This window comes from Notamacropus eugenii, chromosome X (genome assembly GCF_028372415.1).
Source record: "Notamacropus eugenii isolate mMacEug1 chromosome X, mMacEug1.pri_v2, whole genome shotgun sequence".
NCBI lineage: Eukaryota > Metazoa > Chordata > Mammalia > Diprotodontia > Macropodidae > Notamacropus > Notamacropus eugenii.
In genome coordinates, this window is record NC_092879.1 from 52,939,814 (window position 1) to 52,966,330 (window position 26,517).

Below are 26,517 nucleotides of genomic sequence, written 5' to 3' on the forward strand. Positions count from 1 at the left end.
TCCTAGACCCAAAGCCCCAGCTGCTTCGAAAAACCTAGGACAAAGCTTAACTAAGGTTCACACGTCCAGACACAAAGCCCTTAGAATTGCTAAACTGGGTATTCCAAAGCCGCCTCCTCAATCAATCAAGGGCTAGAGTTAGCCTTGGTTCCCTTCTCTTCCTCAGACAGGCTAGGCTAAAGTGTACCCATCATGCTCATTGAAAACTGCCTGAGGCATCTGGGGGCCTAGTACATAGACATCTGAAGCCTATTTAAAGGAAAGCTACAGAACAGAGGGACTTTAAACCACACTGCCCCACTGATCAATATCAGGCTGAGGCCATGGCCAATCCGGGAAAGGCCCAATTGCTCCCAGTACAGTTTTTTAATTAGCAGGAGAACCAAAGCTAAGATGATTGTATTTGCATGAAAACTATTTCACTTGCCTCTCTGTGAGAATGTTTTCTCAGTCTCCTTTCCTTCTTGCCCCTTCAATGAAGGTAATGTATATCTCCTTACTAGACAAGAAGACCCTGGAGGGTGTGAATGATGTCTTATTTCCAGTGGGTATCTGCTCCCGCTACACTGCTCCGCACCTTTCATTCAACAAATATTGATTAAGCACCACTACACAGCTAGTCCTCAGTGTTTGCTGAATTCCCCATGGTTACAGCCAAGGCACCTTCTATTCATCCAAAACCTTCACTAAAGCCTATCACTGCCTCAAATTATCACTCTAGGCAGCTAGGTGGCACAGTGGACAGTATCAGGCTAGGAGTCAGGAAGACTCAGTTTCCTGAGTCCAAATATGACCCCAGACATTTATTAGCTATATGACCCTGCACAAGTCACTTCACCCTGTTGGCCTCAGTTTCTTCATATGTCAAATGAGCTGGAGGAGGAAATGGAAAATCACTCCAATATTTTTGCCAGGAAAACCTCAAATGACGTCATAGAGAGTGGGACGTGAGTCAAAAAAAGACTAAATAACAACAAAGGTGGCTGGATAGATAGAGAGCTGGGCCTAGAATCAGAAAAGCCTGAGTTCAAACCTGTCCTCAGATACTCACTAGTTGTGGGACCCTGAGCAAGTCATTTAATCAGTCTTTGCCTCAGTTTCCTCACCTATAAAATGAGGATAATAACAGTACCTACCTCTCAAGGTTGCTGTGAGGATCAAGTGAGATAATAATAAATTGTTAAGCACTTAGCCCAGTACCTGATGCTATTGATTTAAAATTTATATTTTAACTATTATTATTATTATTTTATATTTTTCTTTCCTTTTACAACCAACAGCCATGGTGGCGTAGAGAATATTGGCTCTGGAGTCAGAGGATCTGAGTTCAGATCCCACCTCTGCAACTCAGTGCTCCTGAAACTGTCTCCTCTTTTGTAAAATGAAGAGGATGGCTAATACCATTGCCATGATTGCTTCCTGCTCAAGATCTAGGCTACAAGCCTATGATTAGAGAAAATAAGCTTTCTACGCCAATTGCCAGCACTCTTCCTCGCTGTCCCGCCTTTGTGTTCTAGCTCCCAACTTCCACCAAACGGTTCCCTCCAAAGTCCTTGGGGTGATCTCTTTATGGCCCAATCCAATGGTGTTTTCTCAGTCCTCGTTTTTCATGAGCTTCCTGCAATACCTGACACCAGTGAGTGCCCTCTCCTTCAGGATAGTTTCTTTCTTGTTTTTTAAGACATCACTCTCTTGGTCCTTTTCCTACCTGTGTGGCTACTCCTCAGTCTCTTATGTTAGATCGCCTTCCACGTTTCATCCCATCACCATATGAGTGTTTCCTAAGGCTCTGTCCCAGCCTCTCTTCTCTCTACACTCTCTCTCATCAGCTCCTACAGTTTCGATGACTTTTACTATGGAAATGATTCTCAGATCTATATAATCAACCCTAGTCTCCTTCTGGGTCTCCAGTCCTACATCACCAACTATCTGCTGCATGTTCTGAAGTAGATGTCCTGCAGGTAGCTCAAATATGACACATCCTAAACAGAACTTAGCTTCCCCTCAAAACCTACCCCCACCCTCCGTCCCCTCCAAACTTACCTCTTTCTGGCAACAACACTACCACCCTTCTGATCATCCAGGCCAGACCTAAGAATCAATCTCAACTATTTCTTTCCCTCACCCCACCCCCACTCATACCCAATTGGTTGCCAAGTCTCATTCATTCTGTTTCCACAATACCTCCACCATCTATCCCTTTCTCTCCACTCACAGGCCCACTACATTAGTTCAGGCCCTTATCACCACTTACCTGAATTACTTCAGTAGCCTCCTAGTTTTTCTCCCTGCATCCAGTCTCTTGCCTCTTGAATTCATCCTTCACATACCCACCAAACTGACATTTTTAAGCACATGTCTGACCACGTCATTCCCCTGCACACTAAAGTTCCATTGGTTTCCTGCTCCTTCTAAGACAAGATATAAATTCCTTGTCTGACATTCAATTGTGTTATTTAGTCATGCTTTATGACCCCATTTGGGGTTTTCTAGGAACATACTGGAATGGTTTGCCATTTCCTTCTCTAACTCATGTTACAGATGAGGAAACTGAGGCAAACAGGGTGAGTGACTTGCTCAGGGTCACAGAGCTAGTAAGTGTCTAAAGCTAGATTTGAACTCAGGTCCTGCTGATTCCAGGCCTGGCACCCTATCCATTGCAGTACTACCTAGCTGCTCCTTAACATTTAAAGCCCTTTCACAATCTGGTTCTTACTTACCTTTTCAGCTTTCTCTTCTTCACATATCCTACATTCCAATCAAATTGACCTATCTGCTATTCCCAGCCACTGTACATTTGCACTGCCTGTGCCCCATACCTGGAATGCCTTCCTTCCTCACCTCTGTTGCTTAGAATCCCATTTCCTTCAAGGTTTAGCTCTTCTACATAAAGCCCGATCCCTACAGTTGCTGGTACCTTTCCTTGAAATGATTTCTTATATATTGTGTATTTCTTTATCTATGTCCATGTTATTCCTGCCCCTTCCCCACATTGGAATATTAACTATTTGAGAGTGGTAACACTACATTTGGGCCTTTAGATGTCCATCTCCTAGCATGATATCTGACACACAGAGGTATATACTAAATGCTTGGTGAATGAATGTTAAATGAATGAATGAATTTATTAAGTGCTTCCTCTGTGCAAAGCACTGTGCTCTTAAGTGATACAAATGAAAAGCAAGACAGTCCTTGTTCTCCAGATCACACTTTAAGGGAGAAAAATAACACCTAGGGAAGGTTTCAGCCCAAATCAGAGAGAACACTCACTTCTATCAACTCTAGGGTTTACCAAACATTTTCTACTCAATGAGGAAACCAAGACAGAAAGATGCAGTGATTTGGCAATGGTCCCCATTAGCTCCCGCTCTCTCCTCCTTCCCTTCTCTTGGCCTGGTAATGATCACATTCTATCTTGCATCAAGTGATTCTGTCAATATTCCATAGGCCACCTATTCCATTATAAGCTCCCTGGGGACAAGGACTCTGTCTCTTTCATCATTACATCCCCAGTGCCTTACACCTAGTAGGTTCATTGTTGTTGTGGACTCTGTAGAACAGACTGCAAGGTCACTCTAATCCCTCCAGCCACAAAGTCCTACATACTTTGGTCTATAAAATTCAAAGAATAGGTTCCCTCCCATTGGCAGACTCAGGACCACATTCCTAAAATTGGAAACCTCCAGCACTGGATTGTACAAACACTGGGTGAGGAGTCAGAAGAGCTGCTCTGCCACTAACTCACTGTGAGCAATTAAACCCATTACTTCTCTTTTCTGGGCCTCAGTTTCCCAATTTTTAGATGATGGAGTTGGGCTGGATGATCTGAGGGTCCCTTAATGGTCCTATCTCACCAGCCCAGAGATCTGGCTACAAAGACCCCCAAACTCAGTGTCCAAAGAGGATGCCAATCAGCCAGTTAGCTAACTAGCATTTATTAGCTGACTAAATGACTGCCTAAGCATTTTCATTCCGTCAATACAATTCCTTGGCGGCTCTGATTTAACAGTTCCAGAGGATATACATCAAAAGAAAACTAAAGAAAGCAAAGTCCTAGAGTATCAGAGTAGGGAGAAGCCCTCTGAATAGCACTTCTCAAACTTTTTGGACTCCTTTATAATCTGAAAATTTGTTAAGCACCCCCCAAGAACTTTTGTTTATGTGGGAGATAGATTGATAGATAGATATTTATCATATCAGAAATTAAAATGTCTTAGTACTATTATGAAAACAGTTTGGAACTTTTGGATCTACTAAAAGGGTCTCAGGGACTCCTGGGGGGTACCGAGACCACACTTTGGGGACCACTACTCTACCATTACCGATTGAGTGACCCTGGCATCAAGAGGTGGTAGACTGTCTCTGAAAGAGTACAGGATAGAGCATCACGTCCCAATCCTGTCTCTCATCCTTCCAGATCACTTTTCTTCTCTGAGCCTCAGTTTCCCCATGTGTATAGCAAGGTTAATCACTTGCACCACCTCTCATATAAGAGGGCATAGGTCTGAGGAAGAGAGGGGAGGAGATCACAGAAGAGAGAGATATTTGAGTTGGGATTTAAAAGATGAGTACAAGAATTCCACGGGGGGTGGGGTGGGGGAGTGTGAAGAGAGAGAGGAAGGATAGTCATGGGAAACAACAGTGCAAAGGTACAGAGGTGTGAGAACTCAAGGTTGTAGGGAGGAAACTGATCTGTAAACTTTGCAATTGCAAGTTCTTATCAGGCCCTGAGGCTCAGAGAGAGCAATAACTATAATAAAAATAGCTAACATCTATACAGAGTGTTCCAAAAACTGCACTACAAATTTTGGGACGGGCTGTACAAGAACTTTAAGGATCATAAAGCACTTTGTACAGTATTGTCTTATTTGATCTTCACAATGACTGGGTGGTAGGTGATCTTATTCTCCCCATTTTACCAATGAGGGAACTGAGGCCTAGAGAGGTCACCAGATTTGTCCAGGGCCACCCAGTAGGTAAATTATCTGGAGGGGGCGTCAGACACAGTTTTTCCTGATCCCAATTGCAGCCTTTATGTTCAGTCCAAGGTGGCACAGCTTCATGAGGCTAAACCCTAGCCCCTCCATATATTTGGGGGTGACTAAACAATCAGGAAGAGAAAGGAAACATCACAGGGGTCTCAAGGTCTCAGGTTGAAAGAAGATGGAAACTTGACAAGGGGAGTTTCATAAATACCTTCCTGGCAGTGAGTTGGCAGTCCCTGGACCAGAAGAGGGAAGAAGAGCTAGCTTTCCAAATGCTGCTGCTTCTGGTGCTGTGGAGGCTGCAAAGGCAACACTGCCAACTAAACAACCCTGGGAAAAGCAGAGTGCAAGGCCCAACCTGGGCCTGGGCCCTGGGGGACCAAGCAGATGGTCAAAGGGAACAATTCCCAGCTCCCAACATCTTTGGTTGATAACGAAGGCAAAGCTTCTCTCAGCCACAACAGCCCTCTTTCTCCTCTGTTGACAAAGTTTCCAATATGAAACTCCTGCACTGAATGATCTATGTGCTTGAAACAAGTCCATAGCCATCTCAGCCCCCATACTGCAGGTCAGGGTGGGATTTTGATGCACAACAGCCTGGCTATTTCTCCAGGAGCCATTCCTGAGAGATAAGAAGCAAAGACCTTTCCCCCCTCCCTACCCCATCCATTATTATCTATATAAATTCTGACGAAAAATGGAAGGAAAGGGTAAGAAGGAAGAAAATGAGAGGTTAATCATCAATTAATTAATTAAGGTTATTAGGGCAGAACCTTTGGAAAAACAAAAACAAATGAAATATGCAGTTCTTTCAAGCAAGAGATTTCGAGGTGGAAGGAGCCTTAGGGCCTATCATGCCTAATATCCTCATTTTTCCAGCAGCTGGGAAAACTGAGGTGCAGGAAGGGGAAGTGCCATACAGCTAGTATAACAAGCTAGGAATCACAGTCAGGTCCTCAGTCCCTCAGTCTAGTGCTTTGATCACTGCACCCCAATACCTCTATGGTCTGCTCTTTGAGATCACATCATAACATTCTCTCATTGTGGGCCTGAATCTCTGGGGGAAAGGTACAAGGGAGGTGAGCAATGCATTCTACAGTCTGAGGTAGAATGAGGTTTCTCCCCCAACCAATACATACACACACGCGCATGCACACGCATGCACAATGTGCATATACATGGACACACATGCACACACTCACACACACTCACTCTCCTAAAAAGAATTAGCCTGAAAATCTTTGAAACCATGAATAAATAAATAACTCTAAATAGCCATATTCTTCTAAAAGAACCTTGGAGTTTGTCCTTGGACTTTTATGTATATTAATATATGTAATGTATATTAATATATTAATATATACCACGCAATTCTTAGTTATGTGTGGAACTGGAAGCATATGCCTATAATACAATATTTTTAAAATTCCACATATAATAATGCATTATTCTACTGCAAAGGAAATAATTCCATTTGTGACAGATGTGCTTCACATTCAGAGCTGAATTGTCAATTTACTGCATTAGCACAGCCATGGCTATTGGATGACCCTTAGGCAAGGTCATAAGGTAGAAAACCCAGAGGAAACAAAGAAACAAAGCTCAGAAAAAAGTTGTCTCTTCTTCTGGTCTCTGCATGTAGACATCTATCTTCCTGAAGTTCCTACTTCATATCAACAGGCCTAAATCCTAAATAAAGAACAAAACATTGCTAGATCAGGGACTGTAATATGGCTTTTAGCTACAAAGAGGGAAAGTATGAATCAATAAATGTTTATTGATTGATGATGTAAGTGCAAACTATAATCTTATATTATAATGGCCAAGACAGAAATGGCTGAGAAGATAAAAGTTACTCTGATCAAGTTCAGGCTGTCACTGAAATTCAGGGTTGAGAAACAAGGGATTTGGAGACAGAGAACCTAGGTTCAGATCTTACCTTTGATACATACTAAGTTATCTTGGACAGGTCACTTTCCCTCCCTGGGTCTCAGTTTCTTCTTCTGTAAAATGACAGGGTTGGATCAGGTGGCCTCTAAGTCCCCTTCCAGCTCTAGAGTTAAGACCCTCGGATCCTAAGTCATTTTACTTCTCTAGGCCTGTTTCCTTATTGGAGTGGGGCGAGGTAGCTTCCCCTTCTACCTCTAGATAGATGATCTTATACGTGTTCTTGGGCAAGTCCCTTTACCTCCCTGGGACTTAGTTTCTTCATCTTTACCAGCTCTAGAGCTATGATTCAAAGTCAACTTTTGAACTGAGAAAACCAAAGGTGGATGCCTCTTACAGACAGTTTCCTAGGCCACAAGCATCTACTCTCAAGCCCTTACCCTCCTCCCCCTTAAAAATGATTTGCTTAGCTAGAAACAGAAAAATGGTACCTGTTCTCCCTCTTGGCCATAAGAATTACAACTTACCAATAATGAGAGTTTGGTATAATAAAAGAACTGATTATAAAAACTGAAGTTCCAATCCTCCAAGAGTTAACAGCATCAAATTCAACTGCATCAGCAATGAAGTCTCTACTATGTATACGTTATAGTGCTAGGCACTGCAGAAGAAACAAAAGTTAGATGAACTTCGGCTCCTTCTCTCATGGGGCTTACCATCTAGGAAGCAGGTAAGATATCATTATAAGCACAGATATTACAGCATATAACATCCTAGGATAAGGGTGACAGTTGGAAGGGGAAGGTCATCATTGATATGGGGCTGGTGGGTGTAAGAGAAGGAGTCCTGGAGAAGATTGGATTTAAAAGATGGGTAAGGTCTGCCAGTCAAACAATAGGAATGGATATATGCCAGGCACAGGAAATGGACAGAGAGAACAAAGTCATGAAACTGAACCAGTGCCATGTGTTGGCAAGAATGAAAGCTAGCCAGCTGGGTCAGTGCCAAAGAGGAAGGCAAAGGAGATGAAAGTGAGAGAAGACTGGGACAGATGGGTGGAACCGGGGCATCATGGAAGGTCTTGAATGCCAGGCAAAGGGGTATGAGCTACTCCATAAGCAAAAGGGAGCTACTGAACATTACTGAGCTGAAGACCTGTGGGATCAGGTCTAAACCTACAGAAATAGTATCTTCTACAGAGACTTCAAACTGGAATCAAACACCTATTACTAAACATATACATAGACCACAACTGGAAGAGATCAGAGATAGTATCTTGTCCAGCTCCCATATTTTCTAGATGAGGAAGCAGGGGCCCAGATAGAGGAAGGGATATACACATAGAAGGTGCTTTAATAAAGGCCCATTGCACTGATTTAAAGTATATTGCCCAGGGTCACATAGCTAGTAAGTGAAACAGGACTGGAACCCAGATCTTACCAGGCCAGTGCTGTTTTTGCTATACTGAATTAGTGCACTAAGATTCCCAAGTACTGCAAATGACAGCTCTAGCCCCCAATGCCAAGGGAACCACACAGAAAGGGCAATGGGAAATGGTCAAACTACCCTGTATAAGAATCAAAGACTTTCAACTTAATAGCTATTTTTTTTAAAAAAACAGAGGCTCAACCTTTGTCCACCAGGGACTAGGGGGAATGGAAGAGGGAGTTAGCAGCTTGGAGCTGTCAAGTCTAAATTCTTCACCCCCAACCTTTCCTTAAGATCAAGGTCCTAAATTAAAGGACTCAGAAAGTGCCCCAGAGCTAGAATAAACCACAAAACTAAACAAAACCAATCCTTTCAGTCCTGCTGTCTCCTGCTCACAGAATTAGCAGTAGCCCCACTACTGCTACAAGCCACTCTGGAGCTGTGGCATCCATGGAACACTGGGACCCAGACATTGGAGCATCCATGGAACGCTAGAGCTTAAACCATTCTGGACAAGATGTCTAGAGGCAGTGACCAAAAAAGGCCCTCCCCAGGAAGGAAAATACAGATCCTCACCAGAAAATGGTAGGAATGAGGGCAACAGAAGGCATTCATCTAATGGAAGACCAGCCAGCCAAAGGTACAGAGCTGAGATTGGGACATAGCTGGCAAAACCTCCATTACAATTGCTCAAAGTGCACATTAAAAAGCAGCCTGGTTTCCTGCCCCACCCCCAAGATGGTATCGAAGGCAAAGAAGGAAATGGTTGTCACTGCCTCCCCAAGACAGAAGTCAAGTGCAAGACCTTAAAGGCTAAGAAGGCTGCAAAAAGATCTGAACATCTCCTACCTTCCAGCAACCCAAGGCACTAAGGCTTTGAAAGCTGCCCAAATATGCTGAATTGTCAAGGAGCCCTGGATTGCTGCATCAAGTGGTGGGCTCAGCAAAGATTTTTTAAATGAAATACTCAAAAGGATTTTTAGTCCATATAGCATAGTGACTATTGTTTTGTTTGTCCCTCAATCTGACTCAGTACTAAGCCAGAACAGTGTGCATCGTAGGCACTTAAATGCTTTTGAATAAATGTTTAATTTTTATCCCTAACCATGAAAAAAATCCTTCAAAATGTGATAGAATTGAACCAATAAGCTAAAAGTCATTGAAATATCAGCCAGGGTTCCATTAATTAATTACATAATTCCATTTAAGATAGTCTGAAATTCACAGGAGACAAAAATCCAAGGAAAGAGCCTTTCCTGAGACCCAGAGTCATAAATTTCTTTACACAGAAGCCCAAAGTTTAGGCAAGAAGCAAGAGGACCTAACAGCCCTAATGCAAGGGGGCAGTTTAATGTCACTGAGGCTTGGTGGGACACAAAACTCATGAATAGAATAAGGCCCTGGATGAGTATACCGCATTTAAAAGAAACAAGACAGGACAAAGGTGGTTGAGCAGGGTAGTACTCTTTATTGGTGAGGTATATTCATGTAAGGAAATACAGGAACCAGGGGAAGTAGGGGAAGGATGGTGGAAAGCATTTGGGTGACATTCAACAGAGGGATACACAGAAATTATTTTGTCAATCAATCAATTAAAAACATTTATTATATCCTTACTATATACCAATTGAAAATACTCCCTGTCCATTATTTAACATACTAATAGGGAAAGATGACACATATAGGCAAGTGGTGGCTAAGGAAAAGTATTTTGGTTTGTAACATTACAGGGAAGGGTGAGGGCTGAGAGAAAGTAGGCCATGTGAGGCCCTCACCTATGGAGAAGGCAGCAGATAGATATCCATCACCTTCTTAGCTTATGCTTGTCTTAATGCAATCTCAAATCAGAGGAGATTGGGGGTGGGGGTGGGGAACCTGCCTCATCATACTGGTGATTCATATTGGTGGCACTTTTAGTCCACTGAAACACCCAGACTATCTTCAGATTTATACTCTCACACCTGCATCTCCTATCTGTCAAGCTGATTTTTGAAGCCAAGTGAAAATGTTGGATGTATCCCTACAATAGCTCATTTTATTACATTCATCCCAACATTCTAACCAGTCAAGACGTTTTTAGATTCTAACTCTCATCATCCAACCTGTTCAACTCTCTCTCTCTCTGCTTTTTGAGGGAAAACACATTACCTGCAAATCTGATGAGCATTGTCTTTACCTTTAAGTCGTCATTTGTTCAAAATGTTAAAAAAAAAACCCCAAAACCCCAAGAACAGATTCCTGGGTTGGTCCACTAGAGAGTGCTTTTCAATGAACACTGAACTACTACTGACTACTCTTTGGATCAGGCTAGGTGGTTCTTTTTTTCTTTATTTGTTTTTTTGTTAGTTTTTTCTTCTTTATTTCTTTTTTTGTTTATTTTGTTTTTTGTTTGTTTTTGTTTGTTTTTTCTTTTTTCTTTTTTTGTTTATTTTGGTTTTTGTTTGTTTTTGTTTGTTTTTTCTTTTTTTCTTTTTTGTTTATTTTGTTTTTTGTTTGTTTTTGTTTGTTTTTTCTTTTTTTCTTTGTTTTTTAAATTTTGGGGGTTTTTTTTGGTTTGGGTTTTTTTTTTTAACCAAACATAATGAAATGCTGTTATTTTACACAGGTTAACAAAATGTATCACAAGAAAAACTAAATATAGGATTTAATAAAAACAATACTTCTAGAAGTGATAAAATGTTGATTTTCTTCCCCCCAGAAAATAATATTATAAAACAATCAACTCTGAGGCAATTTATCAGACTAGGAACAGTCCTAAGGTAAAGGCCTAAAAAGCATTTTAAGATAAAAGACCCTAAGAGTGTTTCACAGCTACTTCTGTATGAAGGGCATATCCTCCCTCCAAATTCATCAAAAGGCTAAAAGCCCCTCCCACCCCAACCCTTATTAAGATACCTTCAGTTCAGTTCCACCCCCAACCCCCATTTTATCTACAATTCAGTGGTACCCTCAAACTCCACTGCATCTTCAGTTCAGTTCCAGTTCCAGACTCCTTCCCAGTGTATCTTCATAGTCCATTCATTGGTATTTTGGACTATATCTTGTCTGATACGCTTGATGTAGTTCTTGAGATGGATCCTGCATTGGTGGAGGTGAAGGTAGCCCTATCGGTGCAGGCCACATACCAGATGTCATTCCAACTGGCTGTGTGAGTGGAGGGCTAAGAATTCCTTGATCTTCAGTAAACTTTAGCCAAGAGTTGGGATAACTGTGTTGAGATCCAAGGACATTTACAGAAAAATCATCATGTTGAGGGGGTCCTGGTGGAGGATGACTCACATATGGTGACATTTGGCCAACGATATTTCCCAAAGGTAGAGGATCTGATGGGAGAACAGAGGTCACTGGTGGAGGAGGAGCTTGGCTATAAACAAGTGATGTATCTGCTGCCTGGGAAGGATGTTGCATTGGATGGCTTACTGGTAGTGCAGGAGGTGGTGTTGAAGGAGAAGGAATTGGTGGTGGTCCATAGTTGCCATGCAGGTATAATCTCATGAGGATGATGTCTTAGTTTTTTGGCATGTGAATGTGAATCATCCTTAATAGGAACAGTTATTAGATTGCTACAGTTTCTTGTTGAAAATTGAAGGGATTCCTGTCTGACGTGATGAGATGAGGGTGAAGGTTGAGGCATTGATAACTCTGCAGAAGTGGCCCCAGTTCCCTCATGTGGTAGATGCTATAAAGGAGATGATGGCATCCTGATGTGCTGCTCTGGTTGAATATGGCTTATTTGATGACCATCTAAGGCATTGTAAAATCATCAGGCATCTTGGCTGGTGGTGGGCCAATAGGAAGAGGAACATTTTTGATTAGAGTTTGAGTACCAGATGTTACAGTTCTCAAATGACGAAGGTTGATGTGAGCCTCTAAGTCTCTTTGGGACAAGTAGGTTCTCTTACACCGTTGAACTAAGTTGCACATGAAGATAGAACCCTGCTTATACTGCTGAATTCTCTGCACAGGGTTATTACAGCCTGGGCATACTCTGTCTTCTCCTTTCCTAGGCAAAATGGCACAGTCAGAGCAAAAAGCATGCTTGCACGGTATCATGCGCCTATAAATTTTAATAGGTAAGTCACATTTATCACAGAAATGGATTGGAGTATCATCCTTTATACCTAACATGTTTATCTCCAAGTCCCAAAAAATACTGTGGGAGAATCTGGGTTGATCTCTCAACAGTCCACATCTTTCTACTTCATTATCACATTCATCTTCGTCACCAGGTTGTGTGGTGGAAGGCATCATGTTCTCAGTACCTGTAGTTCCTGGGGCAGGTTTGCTTTTTTCTATCTGCTTGGAGTTTGGCTCCACAGGGATTTGTCTTTGAAAATCATTCACGGTCGCTGTCCTCGCCGTCGTCCTCGCCGTCGTCGTCGTCGTCCACGCTTCCACTCAAGGTGCACTGTGGGAGCAGAAGAAGGCAACGCCCGACCTAACAGTGGCACTGCGCCTGCGCTTCAACTTCAACCGAGCCCAGTTGGTGGAAATGAGTCACGTGAGGCTTGCGCAGGGGCCGCTGGGGCGAGAAAGTTCCAAGCAGTTTGGGATGGGGGATGGGCTAGAGAAAGAAACGCAGGCAAAGACAGTCACGTGGTAGAGGGCCAACAGAGCGCCCCCTAGGTACAGGAAAGCTACAGAGACAAATAGCCCTCTCCTTCTGGCCCGAGAGAATAGATCCCGACGAATCAGTTATAAATCCACCTAGGCCATGTTTTTTCCATCTCATCAGTAAAGAGTAGGAGAGCAATAGTCAAATGCACTGCTTCACTCAGTCTCCTCAACAACAAAATGATGGGGTTGCTCTTCCAGCACAGGATCTTGGATCCTGACCACACTCTCCTGTCCTCTTCTTAATGACATCGCAGGGATCCCCATTTTGGTATATCCACGTCTGCTAATGTCTTTTTAATAATACATTTTAGAATTTTACCAGGAAATCAATGTCAGGCTCACTATCCTACATTTGTCAGATTCTACAAACTTCCTGTTTGGAAAATCAGAACATTTGGTCCTCTCTAATTTTGCAGTACCTTTTCCATTTTCTTTGATTTTTCAAAGGTTACTTACCAGTGACAGCCAGAAAGCTCATCTGGGCCTTATCAAGCAAGGGCAGCAGGGTATTTTCTTACCATCTCCCTAGTAATCTTAGGGTTCAACTCCTCACCAGCCATTTATTTTGTTCTGACTTTGCAATCCAAAGGTCAAATATCAAACATTTAAAACTAGAAAGACTTTGAGATCCTCACTTGAAGTGTATGAGGAAGGCAAGACCCAAAGAGGTAAAATCACTTGCCTGAGGTCCCCTAGGCAGCAGACAGCAGGACCTGTGAATCCACCTCTTTTCACTGCATCATGATACCTCTCTCCCAAAAATATTCCCCTTGGCAAATGAAACTTCATCCCCTTAATGTCATCAATTACCACCCAGTGGTCCCTTCTCTTCTTTTATTCTCCTCTTAGCTTCCCACACCAATCTCAACTCCTAAGCCTATTCTTTCAGGCTCTCTGCATTGTATGTTCATATTCATTATTATTAGCTGTATCTTTGGTATGTGTCTTTTGAAAAATCTAAGGTGGGCAGTAAGATCCATGTGTATCTAAACTGGTTTCTTTCTACAACTCCCTTTTTTATGCTTCATCAGAATTTTTTTCTCCTTGTAATCTCAGAATTTCATTCTTGAGAGTTTCCTATCCTTCCTGGACTGAAGTCACCCTTTAATTTTCATATATGAGACAGTTGGGACAGTGGATAAAGCCTGTAATAGGCCTGGAGTCAAGAACACCTGATTTCAAGCCCATTCTCAGACACTTATCCTGAGCAAGTCACTTCTGTTTGTCTCAGTTTCCTCAACTGTAAAAAGGGAACCTAGCACCAACCTCACAGGTTGAGGATCAAATGAGATAAATTGTAAAAAGCACTTAGCATAGCAACCTGGTACCTAGTAGGAACTATATCAGTGCTTATTTTCTTTCTTTTCCTTCCCTTCCCTTCCCTTCCCATGGAATCCCACCTATATTTTCTCTGAACCCTATAAAATCTATTCACCAGAAATACAGAATGTATGGAAGAATGTGCTTAGCATTCCATCACCAATCCTGGCTCCTTCTCTCCAATGTTATCATCATTTCTTCTTCAGCCAGCAGTTCTCAGTTGGTAGGAATCAGGTTCAAAATAACATTTATTGGTTCTTTAATCAAATAAAATTATCATCAAGTCAAAGCATGAAATTATTAGCTACTTTGATGCTGACAGAGACAGTCCTAGCAGAGATGCCCAAATAATCACAGTTCTTGATCACTACAGCTATGAGACAGGCTTGATACATTTCCCAAACTCTTAATAGATTGTTTCTTTCCATCCAAGTGGTCAGTAGTATCATACTGATGGCACTATTCTCTCTGTCTCTGTCTGCAATTGATCTGTACCTCTGGGGTCTCCACCTTGCTTCTCCCAACTAGTTCCTAGGCTTCCTTCACAAAGGAACACCTTAATATACAACTGAACCCCCACCTACGTATACTATGATCCATTCTATTCTTGGTACACTTGTACATCTTGTTCTTCTATGTCTCAGTGATACCTATGACGTCAAACTTTCTACCTTTTGTTACAATCTCTAGTTCATGCTGACCTCCAAGTGCAGACTGAAGCATACATTATTCACTTACTTTATTTCTCTTGCCTTTTTTTTGCAACATTGTCTTTGTCTTTCATTGCTGAAAAAGACCATACTATCAGAGAAATAATGACATGACTTGCACTCAACTTTATTTTGAGTGAGGGAGGGCTGTGCAGGTCACCAGCCTCACTTCCCCTCCAGAGCCATCTGAATCCAGTGACCAGATATTCATCAGGATGACTGGAGATGGCCCCAGGATACAATGGTCCTTTCAGGCTTCCTGAGGAAGTGTCACTTAAGTGGGCCTGGAATAATGAACAATAAGGCAGAATGAACAGGCTGGGAGGAAGACAGCCATTGTAAGTAGAAGGAATAGTGAATGTCTACTAGGTGCCCAACCATGTACCACTTTGGAGGAGGGGGCTGCCATATTAAGACAAAAAAATAGACATTGTTCCTGTCAAAGGAGTTTCGTCTTGTTTGTTTGAGGGGATAAGATAAAATGGGTATGGAGTTTGGAGGAAGACTGAAGTTAAAAAAATGAATACAGAAAGATATCAAGGAATTTCTTATGTAATTTTGAAAAGAGGAAGAGAGGGAGCTCATAGCGAATTGCTTCAATTTTCTCCATGAAATATGAGGAGAGATCCTTAGCACAGAAAGGAGAGGGCAAGTGAAAGAGTTTTGATAAAATTGTGATATATGAATGTAATACATTACCTCATAAGAAATGAAGGAAAAGAGGAATTCAGAGAAACATGGGAAGCCTTCTATGGACTGATAGAGAATAAAGTAATGTGAGCCAGTACAATAGTATACATGACTATAACAATCTAAATAAAAAAGAACACTAAAATGAAACCAAAGGCTATGTGAGTGTAATGACCAATTTTGAACCTAGAAAAGAGATGGGGAAATACACCTCCCACTTTTTCATAGAAAGGTGGCAATATGAGTGCAGATATAGTCATTGGGTGGGTTAGTTTTAACTATTTTTCTTTGTTACAAGTGAAGGCTGACCATAGGCCCATGATATAAAAACAAAAAGATCAATAAAATGTTAATTTTCTTAAAAAGAGACATATTAACCTGAATAAGTGTAATAACTGTGAAAGGAGAGAAAAGGACCTAAATGTGACATATTTCAGAGACAGAAAGCCAAGATTTGTCATTGACTGAATACTATGAACCTGGGTAACTGGAAAGACGGAGATCAACAGAAATAGAGGTATTAAGGAGAGGGGCATGCTTTGGGAACAAGATGATCAGTTCACCTTCAGATATGTTGAACCTAAGGATACAAAAGTGGAAACACCTAGCAGTGAGCTGAAAGTGCTGTAGGGAAAGGTTGGGAGTGGGCGGAAATTTCCAAGTCATAATGGCAGTTTGGGAACACCAAGTTTAAAAATCTAAATAGAGAAAAAAATAGAGCCTAAGAAGGAACCTTGAAGGACCACTCACATCAAGAGGATGAAAGATGAGGCAGAAAAGACAGAGAAAGAGCAGTCAGAAAGGGAGGAAGAGACCCACATGAGATATGTGTCATGGAAGTCTTTTATCCAAGACACCATTTACTATTTGCTAAAGCAAGGCTAGCAAGGGGCAAGATATTCTCCTTTGCTTAACAGATTTAGTCTGACGTCTCTCCAAGCAACTCAGGGGTCAGATATCAGAGATGGAATCAAGAAAATTGTTTTAAGCCCTCCCAGAGTACCTATTTTTTTTAAAGGATCTATTTCTTTCTTTTTTACTTCTTTCTTTATTTTTAGTTTTCAACATTCATTTCCACAAGATTTTGAGTTCCAAATTTTCTCCCCATCTCTCCCCTCCCCCCAACCCAAGACGTCATGCATTCTGATTACCTCTTCCCCCACTCTGCCCTCCCTTCTGTCACACCCCTCTCTTCCCTTATCCCCATCTACTCTATTTTCTTGTAGGGCAAGATAGATTTCTATGCCCCATTACCTGTATTTCTCATTTCCCAGTTGCATATAAAAACAATTTTTAACATTTGTTTTTAAAACTTTGACTTCCAACTTCTCTCCCTTCCTCCCTCCCCACCCATTCCCACTGAGAAGGCAAGCAATTAAATATAGGTTATACATGTATAGGTTATGCAAAAAACTTCCATAAAAGTTATGTTGGGAAAGACTATATTTCCCTCCATCCTATCCTGCCCCTTCATGTATTCTATTCTCTCTTTTGACCTTGTCCCTCCTCAAAAGTGTTTACTTCTAATTACCTCCTCCTCCCATTTGTCCTCCCTTCTATCATCCCCCCACACCCCATTTATTCCCTTCTCCCCTACTATCCTGTAGTGTAAGAGATTTTCATACCCAATGGAGTGAGCATGTTATTTCCTGCTTAAGCCAAATGTGATGAGAGCAAGCTTCACTTTTTCCCTCTCACCTCCCCCTTTTCCCCTCCATTGAAAAAGCTTTTTCTTGACTCTTTTATGAGATAATTTGCCCCATTCTATTTCTCCCTTTCTCCTCCCAATATATTCCTCTCTCACCCCTTAATTTTATTTTTTTAGATATCATCCCTTGCTATTCAACTCACCCTGTGCCCTCTGTCTATATGTATATAATCCTTCCAATTACCCAAATATCGAGAAAAGTCACAAGAGTTACAAATATTATCTTTCCATGTGGGAATGTAAACAGTTCAACTTCAGTAAGTCCCTTAGGATTTCTTTCCTGTTCACCTTTTCATGTTTCTCTTGATTCTTGTGTTTGAAAGTCAAATTTTCTACTCAGCTCTGGTCTTTTCATCAAGAATGCTTGAAAGTCCTCTATTTCACTGAATGACCATTTGTCTCCTTAAGTATTATACTCAGTTTTGCTGGCTAGGTGATTCTTGGTTTTAATTCTAGCTCCTTTGACTTCTGGAATATCACATTTCAAGCCCTTTGATTCCCTAATGTAGAAGCAGCTAGATCTTGTGTTATCCTGATTGCATTTCCACAATGCTTGAATTGCTTCTTTCTGGCTGCTTGCTATATTTTCTCCTTGACCTGGAAACTCTGGAATTGGGCTACAATATTCCTAAGAGGTTTTCTTTTCGGATCTCTTTCAGGAGGTAATCAGTGGATTCTTTCAATATTTTTCTTACCATCTGGTTCTAGAATATCAGAGCAGTTTTCCTTGATAATTTCATGAAAGATGATGTCTAGGCTCTTTTTTTTTGATCATGGCTTTCAGGTAGTCCCATAATTTTTAAATTGTCTCTCCTGGATCTATTTTCCAGGTCAGTTGCTTTTCCAAGGAGATATTTCACATTGTCTGCTAATTTTTTCATTCCTTTGGTTTTGTTTTATAAGCTCTTGATTTTTCATAAAGTCATTAGCTTCCATCTGCTCCATTCTAATCTTTAGGTAATTATTTTCTTTAGTGAGGTTTTGGATCTTTTTCCATCTGGCCAATTCTGCTTTTTAGGGCATTCTTCTCCTCATTGGCTTTTTGGATCTCTTTTGCCATTTGGGTTAGTCTATTTTTTAAAGTGTTATTTTCTTCATCATTTTTTTGGGTCTCCTTTAGCAAGCAGTTGAGTCGTTTTTCATGATTTTCTTGCATCACTCTCATTTCTCTTCCCAATTTTTGCTGTACTTCTCTTACTTGATTTTCAAAATCCTTTTTGAGCTCTTCCATGGCCTGAGACCAATTCATATTTTTTTTTGGAGGCTTTGGATGGAGGAGCTTTGACTTTGTTTTCTTATGTTTGAATGCCCTGGTCTTCTTTGTCGGCAAAGTAAGATTCTATAGTCTGATTCTTTTTTCTGGTTTTTGCTCATTTCCCCAGTCATTTACTTGACTTTTGAACTCTTTGTCAAGGTACTTCTCTGCTTCCAGTGGGGGTGTACTGTCAGCTGCTCGATCCCCCCACAATCTGTGGGCCTAGAGCTCCAGAAACAGTGGCTGCCACATGGGTTCCTCTGTCCCCTCCCCTGCTGTCCTGGGGCTGGAGATGGAGAACGTCACTCTCCTGCAGTGGTCCCACAGGCTTTTTCCACTGACCTTCCAATTTATCCTTGGTGTTTTGGGGTCCTGAAGTCTGGAAACTGCCACAGATGTGAGAAATTCAGTCTCCTCAATGCCTACTCAGTTCTCTTCTGTGCTGGCGTGGCCCACACTGGACTGCTGCCAGTGTGGCATGATAAACACTTCCTGGTGACCTTCCAGGCTGTCTTGGGCTATAGATTTGCTTCACTCCATCATTTTGTGGGTTCTGTAGCTCCAGAATTTGTTTAGAGTCATTTTTACAGGTATTTTGCTGGACTTGGTGGGAGCACTCTGGAAAGTCTGTGCTGTTACTCCGCCATCTTGGCTCTGCCTCCCAAAAAGATCTATTTCTAAAGGTTTGTCCTGAATAAGAATTTGTATAATATGCTAGTAGAACGTGTTAGGACTATGCTAAACAAAAAGTGGGACTGAAACATCCTTCTAGGGAAAGACAATTGACATTTGAGAATATTAAATATGTGTACCACTTGTTCTAGGTGACTGATGTCATCTTAGCCATAAAAACAATTTGAGCTCTTAGCACTTTCCAGAAAGACTGTAGACATATGTGTATATGCCTTTTGTCATGTATGTTGTTATTTATGTCATGTATGTTTACTTTATTCTGTATCAGTTCATATAAGTCCTTCCATGTTTCTCTGAATTCCTCATATCTATTTATACACATACACACACACACAGATACTGTTAGACCATAGAGTGTGTCTATGTATATGTATATGTGCATATGTGTGTATGTGTGTGTGTGTATATCTATTGACAAATATGGTTCAATAAGAACTCACTGAACCTGCCCTGGTATCCAAAGAATTGCCTGAAGCTGACCAGACACAGTCACTTCCAGCCTCAGATTATTTTGTAGATCTCCCAACTCTTCCCTCCTAAGATTCCCAAGCTTTCTTTAGGGGCCTTTGCTTGTTATGCAAAACAACTTATCTAGTGAGACTGTGAAATGTCCAATCCTTCCCACTCCCAGCCTAATCATTCCATGGGCCTTAGTACCCTATATAGTTTTAACCCTGTTCCCAGCCCCCTAGGGTGTTGGTACCCCAGTACTTGCTGTGTGGCGCCCCGGCTTCAACTCACTTGACCTGATTAAAGACTTCCATTTTGTTGTATTGACTGTTTTCTTTTCAAATTCACACTGACAGTATATATGTGTATGTGTGCATGTATGTATGTAAATATATACACATACACATATGAGAAACTTTGACAAGCCCTGAAGATTAACAAAGAGCTCAGTACAGAATTCACTAGGAGATAGCAATGGTTGGCACATAGTAGGCACTTAATGAATGTTTCTTAATTAATGTATTGATTGAGATTGGATTGAATGGCATTTGAGAACTTGTACCACACTTTCAATGATCCCATGTTCCCTGCTACTGGAAAAACCCACATTTTTAAAACCGGTATTCTCCTGGTATCCAGGTTGCAAAAGAAGAATGACCTCTGGACTTCTACTCCTTTAACTGCTCCCTTGTTGTAGCTGGATTCAATTGGAGGTCTTGAATCTCATTTAGACAAGCTACAGTTGGATATAATCCAGTTACTTCAGGAACCACATAAGTCTTAATGCACCATGAGGCAGATGGCCAAACTGTTACCTGATCCCTATGGCAAAAAAAAAGAAACAAATAGAGTGTGGAGCTCTAGCCTAAGTTGAAAACCCTCCATCACAGAATGTGTCATGTCAAGCCTGAGGCCCAGAAAGGTCATCTTGAGAAGGCCAGTCTCAGAGATAAAACCTTCTAGTTTTGCTCTAAGTCATGGGCTTTGAAGAGGGAGGAAAATAGGAAGGAGGTTGAGAAATATGGGACTAAAAATATCCTTAAACTGCTAGACAAGCTTTTATGAAACTTCCTCTAGTGTTCTGTCACACTCCATTAGACTGTAAGCTCCTTGAGAGCAGGGAGTGTCATTCTTTTTTTGTATGTGTATCTCCAGGGCTTAGCACTCATGCCTTACCAAACTAAGTGCTTACTAAACATTTATTGAACATTATTGACTAAATCGAAGAGGCTCACCCAATGTTCTGGAAGTCCCTTTGTGGAGTGGAATGACCAGGATTCCCATTAGAGTTGCTCAAACACTCCCTTAAGGAAGTGGCTTTTCTCCTCTCCTGGTAGCCAAGAACCAGGTGATCAAAAAGAAAACAAATTCTATCCAGAGTTAGCTGGAGAGGTTTTTGGGAAATGTCATCATCACAGTCAAGAAAGATATAATGCCATGGAGATGGAGAAAGTCCATAGTAAAGCAACTAAGATGAAGGAGGACATGAAGATAGCTTTTCTCCATGCATGAAGCTAATGAAAACAGGACTTATTTATCTGGAAGGATGAAGGCTGAGATTGCAGTCTATAAGATTGTGATTTGAGCGATAGTTGGCAACAAAGAGCTGTTCACCAAATTTCTAGTACCAGAAACTTGAAAGAGGTAATTTTCACCCTGTCAAAAATAAAGACTACTTTACACAACAGGGAGTAAATATGTGGAACTCATGACTTCCAAAGGTGGTACAGATAGGAACAATAACAGGATTCTTATAAGTTTAGATAAATCTACGGGTAACAGATTCACTAGGGGTTATTACAAGAAAACTAAATTCTTTCCTCCCACACTCCCACCCCTAGCCCCACCTCCAAGGACATAGCTATCCTTTTGAGAGTAATTTCATAAAGAACTACAATGTTCCCTCACATGGGTCCCCGCTCAGAGTCACAATAATGAGCAGCATGGATCCTAGGTATTTACCCAGTCGGACAATTCTTATGTTATTACCAATAAAATAAGATGCCATTAGTGAGGAGAGTGGGGGGGCAGAAATCAGGTTTTTATTCTTTAATCTTGGAGCCATTTCAGTATTTAAGGCCTTAAAAATACAACAACCTTGAGTTGACATTTTTTCCTTCCCAAAAGGCCAAATGACCTTGGGTTCCTTTATTTCTACCTCCACTGAAACCCTCTAATTCAGACCCTCATCACCTCTGCAAGCAACCTAAAACTTCCATCCTAGAAGAGGGAGTGCAGCCAAATGACAGAATATAGCCAACTGTCAATTCCTCAGGATCAGAGATTTCTAGGTTCCCTATGCCCCTTTCTTCTTCTTTGGCCACCCCTCTAATTATTAGCAACAATGACGGAAAGAAAGAGCTTGGAAGAGAGGGGGAGCAGAACCCCAGCAGTCTAACCTGAGGCTGGAGAGGGTCACAGAATTTACATCAGGAAGAAACCTCAGCGATTTCTTGTCCAATCCTCTCATTTGACAAAGGAGGAATCTGAGGTTTGGACTTAGCCAAGGCCAACCAGGTAGACCATGAAAGCATCACACTCAAGTTCTCTGGCTTCAAATCCAGTGCTTTTGCTACTGCTGAAGCAGTCGGATGCAGTGTGCCTGGGGCAGGTCGATGTTGGGGAGCATATTTTTGCTATTGGTTTCAAAGAGGCACCTGCTGTGACCATGAATTGGCCTTGTTTTCTTAGACTTTCATTCCTTCCTTCTCTCTGTAGACAAGGACAAGGTTACTTCTTTTGTTTGGTGTAAATGGGATATGAAGAAGGATTTAATGAAATATTTACAATTTCTGGATTTAGCTAGAGTGACCCAGGCCTTGTGAAATTCTTGTAGTTGAGAGAATTCAAGGGTCTGATGATATAAGGCAATGTTGTTCAGCTTTCTATTAAAGTACCATTTTATCATAAAAAAGCTTTTATAATTTTAGTTATTAAACTAAAATATAAGAGAAGGAAAGAAAAGGGGCAAGAGGAAGGAATAATTCTCATTTCATCTGAACTATGGAAGATTCTATAGTTCCTATTCTTAAATTTCAGTTTCTTACTGATCTCATCGATTTTTTTTGTCTTCAAAACATGCTCTCATGCTGATATGCAGGATTGTATTTAAATATCACTTTTTGTATTGTTTTATAAATCAAGTAACAATTGAATAACCATGCAGAAATCAAAATGGAGCTGGCTTTGTTTTCCAGCTTCTCTCTCTCTCTCTCTCTCTTGCTCTTTTCCTTTTTCTGTCCCGCTCTCTCCCTCCCCCATCCCTCTTCTCTCCCTTTTTTCCTCTCCCTTTTTCTTTCTGTCCTCCTTTTCTCTCCCTTCTCTCTCTCCTTTTCTGTCTTTCTCTACCTAGCCCCATCTTCCTTCCCTCTTTTCTTTTTTTTAATTTTAACTGAATGAACTTTATTACAGAGAAGCACAAGAACAATACATTGCTTTGCTTTCTGGATTTATGGGGTCAGCTCCTTAACTAAGGAATACTAGAGAAGTTCTTTCAACTTTAACGTACTTTCCCTAGCAGTGCTAATCTGCATCTTTTTGGGGTCCATGTTCAGCACCAAAAATACAGACATTGAGATGTGAAGGAGCAGAAGGGGCTGATCTGAATTAGTATAAATATATTGATGAATTATGAAATAAAAATGTTATACTATGGCAAGTCTATCTAAATGTTTTATTTAAAACAGTTGCACCACACAGAAGTTGACTCTCCCATTCCAAATTAAAATAAGACACACACACCCAATGGGGGCAAACATTCAACAAGTGGTGGACAGCTCCATTATGTGAAGACCTCCCCCAACTACTCAGCAAGGATAGTTCTACTATGAAATGTTAATCCCTCCAAACTAATGTCACTAAAATATAATGTCTTAATTTGGCATACTGGGGAGCATGGAGCTTCTGTCAATGTTAATGTAGTGGGGAAAGATGGGCTGACAGAGAGGGGGAAGCAAAAGTCTTGCACTGAGAATATGGCCCATCCCCTTTAAAAATAAAGAGACTAGTTTAAAGTATACGTTCCTTTTCCCCAGCCCCAGTAATGAAATGTAGTGGGATCTACAATCCCAGATTTGGTTTTCATCCTGACCATTTACATACAATTCCCCAATGACCACTGTCATTAGAGTTAAGGATAACAGTTCATCTTTTTTTTTGAGAGGCTATATACTCACTCCTTCCTCCTCTTCTTGCCTTCATGTTGATATTTCTTAGGGTGGCTGCTATATAAGGGTCTTTTAGATCCTCCATGCTGTTTGTCTTCTTCCAAAAACTTGTCCAGACCAAACAGATCTTCCTCAAATTGAACTGGTCCTTCTCGGCCTCTCTGCCTACAGTCTGAGCCAGAGGACTCCTTATCAGGAACAAATCTGTTGGTCTTTATTCGGGTCTCTAGGTCATCACCATACATGTCTTTGTCCAGATTTTTACTGGGTCTGTAGATATTTTAGGCCATGTCTTTGCCACTACTCCATGGTTGATCATAAACATTATAAATTTCATCTTCTCCACCAGCAAAACCACTGTCCATACCCTTAGTCTCTAGTCATACTGAACTTCATTGGAAGTCCAAGGATTGGGCACACCAAGAGCAATGACTTCACTGATATCTCAATTCTCATTTCTCTGTAGTTTTGACCTCTTATCAGGAGCTGCTCTGAAAAGATTCCTATCATGTTGTCTCTCTTTACATCTATCATGTCTTATTTCATCTTGTTCCCGAGCCTCCCCGTCCTCTTTATCTACCTGAGTCTTGATTCCAGCTCTTCTCTCCCAAGCTTTCTGGGCCATTTCTCAAAGCTTCTCTTCGTGTTTTTCCTTTTCCTTTTGGACCATCTTTTTTTCCACTTGAGCCTGCACCTCCATTGCCTCATGAGCCTTTCTATCAGCAGTGTAGAAAGCTTCAGCAAGTTTGGTGAAGTTTTCACTTATGTGAACTGTCTGTAGTCCTCTCCCGTCAGCAGTCAGATGTTTGTCTAATGTGATAGTATAGCCCTTTGCATTTTTCCAGTTTGAAATACAAGGCAGAATTTTCCACTCTTTTCATTTTTCCAGTTTGAAATACAAGGTGGAATTTTCCACTCTTTTCATTTTTCCAGTTTGAAATACAAGGCAGAATTTTCCACTCTTCCTGCCCTTTCATGGTCATCTTTCAGCTAGGAGAATGCATGACAAGTGCAGGAGGAGAAGGAGGCCCATGAGGAATTTTTTTATTAATTTTGAATCTTGGAGGCTCCATTGGATCTTTTTGCATTTCCACCATCTGAATACCTCTTTGCTTAGTTCCAGAATTGAAAGCTACTCCCTTCTGAGATGGTGTGTACTGAATATACTGAGCTGGAGCTAGTTTATCTACAGCTCGAACTGGCATAGCAGCAGCAACCTCCTGAGATACAGATTTCTCTAGGGCTACCCATGTCTCTTCTGTAATCTCTTTATTGGCTTCTTCTTCAGGTCTTTGCAGGTCTGAGTCATCTGCATTCATAACTTCTTTGGGAACCAAGTCAGTGTACTTGCTGTAAATGACTTGTCTTTTGATTGTCCCTGTTGAGTAATTGCATCATACTTAATTTTTCCCTCTGCATCCACCTGAATGGCCAATGCATTGGACATTTTCTTCTTTCTTCCCATATCCAATGTGTATTGGGCCACATGTATTTGGGGGAAGGCCCTTCCATCTCCAAAATCTCTAACAAATGAGGTATCCAACCTTTCCAATAACCATAAGAAGGAAGTTCTCTTCTTGATGAGACCAGTGCAGTGTGCCTTGATCTCTGTGATCTTGTCCTTTCCTCAGTCTCAAGCTGGTCCTGAGACAGCTGAATTGGAGCAGCTGGTCAGCGTCATCTTCTTCCACTGCTTCCAGCACTCATGGCAGCTGAGCTGGGAAGGGTTTAGTAGGCAACTGAAAGGGAGAGGGGGAGGGTGGAGAAGCTTCCCTCCCTCTTTCCTCTCACATTCTTTCTCTCTCCCCTTCTTTCCATCCCCCTTCTCTCTCCATCTCTCCCCTTCTCTCTATCCTTTTCTCTCCCCTTCTCTCACTCCCCACTTTTCACTCTCTACTCTCTTTGCTTCTCTGTGTCTCTCTGTCCTTATCTGTCTCTGTCTCTCTTTCTCTTCCACCTTTCTTTTCATCTTCTACTTCTAAAAGTTTTATGAGCATAACATATTCCTGCAATCTAGCTACTGAAGTAGGCCTTCCTTGGAAACTGCCCAAATTTCTTGAATGCTGATGGAAAAGAAGTAGGTTTTCCACTGAATGTTACACTTTGCAGTTCACCTGAGAGAAAGTTCTCTTGGTGAGGGGTGTCCCATGTCAGAGTTACATGGACAAGAAGGTGTGGCTGCTGTATTCCAATTTTCCATCCTAAATGACTAAACTCCAATCCTCAAATGTAGTGCTAACACTTTCATTTCCATTCCACTACCACATGCTTCAGTTAAATGTGTAAAGGTGAATGAGATGATGTACATAAGGTCCATCTCAAAAGGGACTATTACCTACCTACCACATTGGCAGAATCTGGGGACATCAGAATATTCAGCAACTCTTCTGCCAAGAGAATCACCCATTCAATCTATTATCCAAAAAGACAACTCATGCCAGGAATGAAATATAGCACCTTAGCCTCCACTTTAGGTACAACCATTTCAACATGACCAACACTCCTGCCCACCTCTAGGATGTGTGCATCAGAACTTTACAAATCACCATTTGTAAAATGGTGAAAAGCCATTGGAAATGAAATTTGATTTCTTAAGGAATGTGATTAT

At 41.3% G+C, this 26,517-nt stretch overlaps 1 protein-coding gene and 2 pseudogenes across 8 annotated transcripts in view; all 3 read right to left on the reverse strand.

Moving 5' to 3' along the window:
* The window catches only part of ENOX2 (ecto-NOX disulfide-thiol exchanger 2), a 364,798-nt gene that overhangs the window by 266,536 nt on the left and 71,745 nt on the right, over window positions 1-26,517 (reverse strand). The window lies entirely within an intron of this gene.
* Window positions 9,749-13,395, reverse strand: LOC140515759 (E3 ubiquitin-protein ligase Hakai pseudogene; annotated as a pseudogene).
* Window positions 16,962-24,786, reverse strand: LOC140516429 (SNW domain-containing protein 1 pseudogene; annotated as a pseudogene).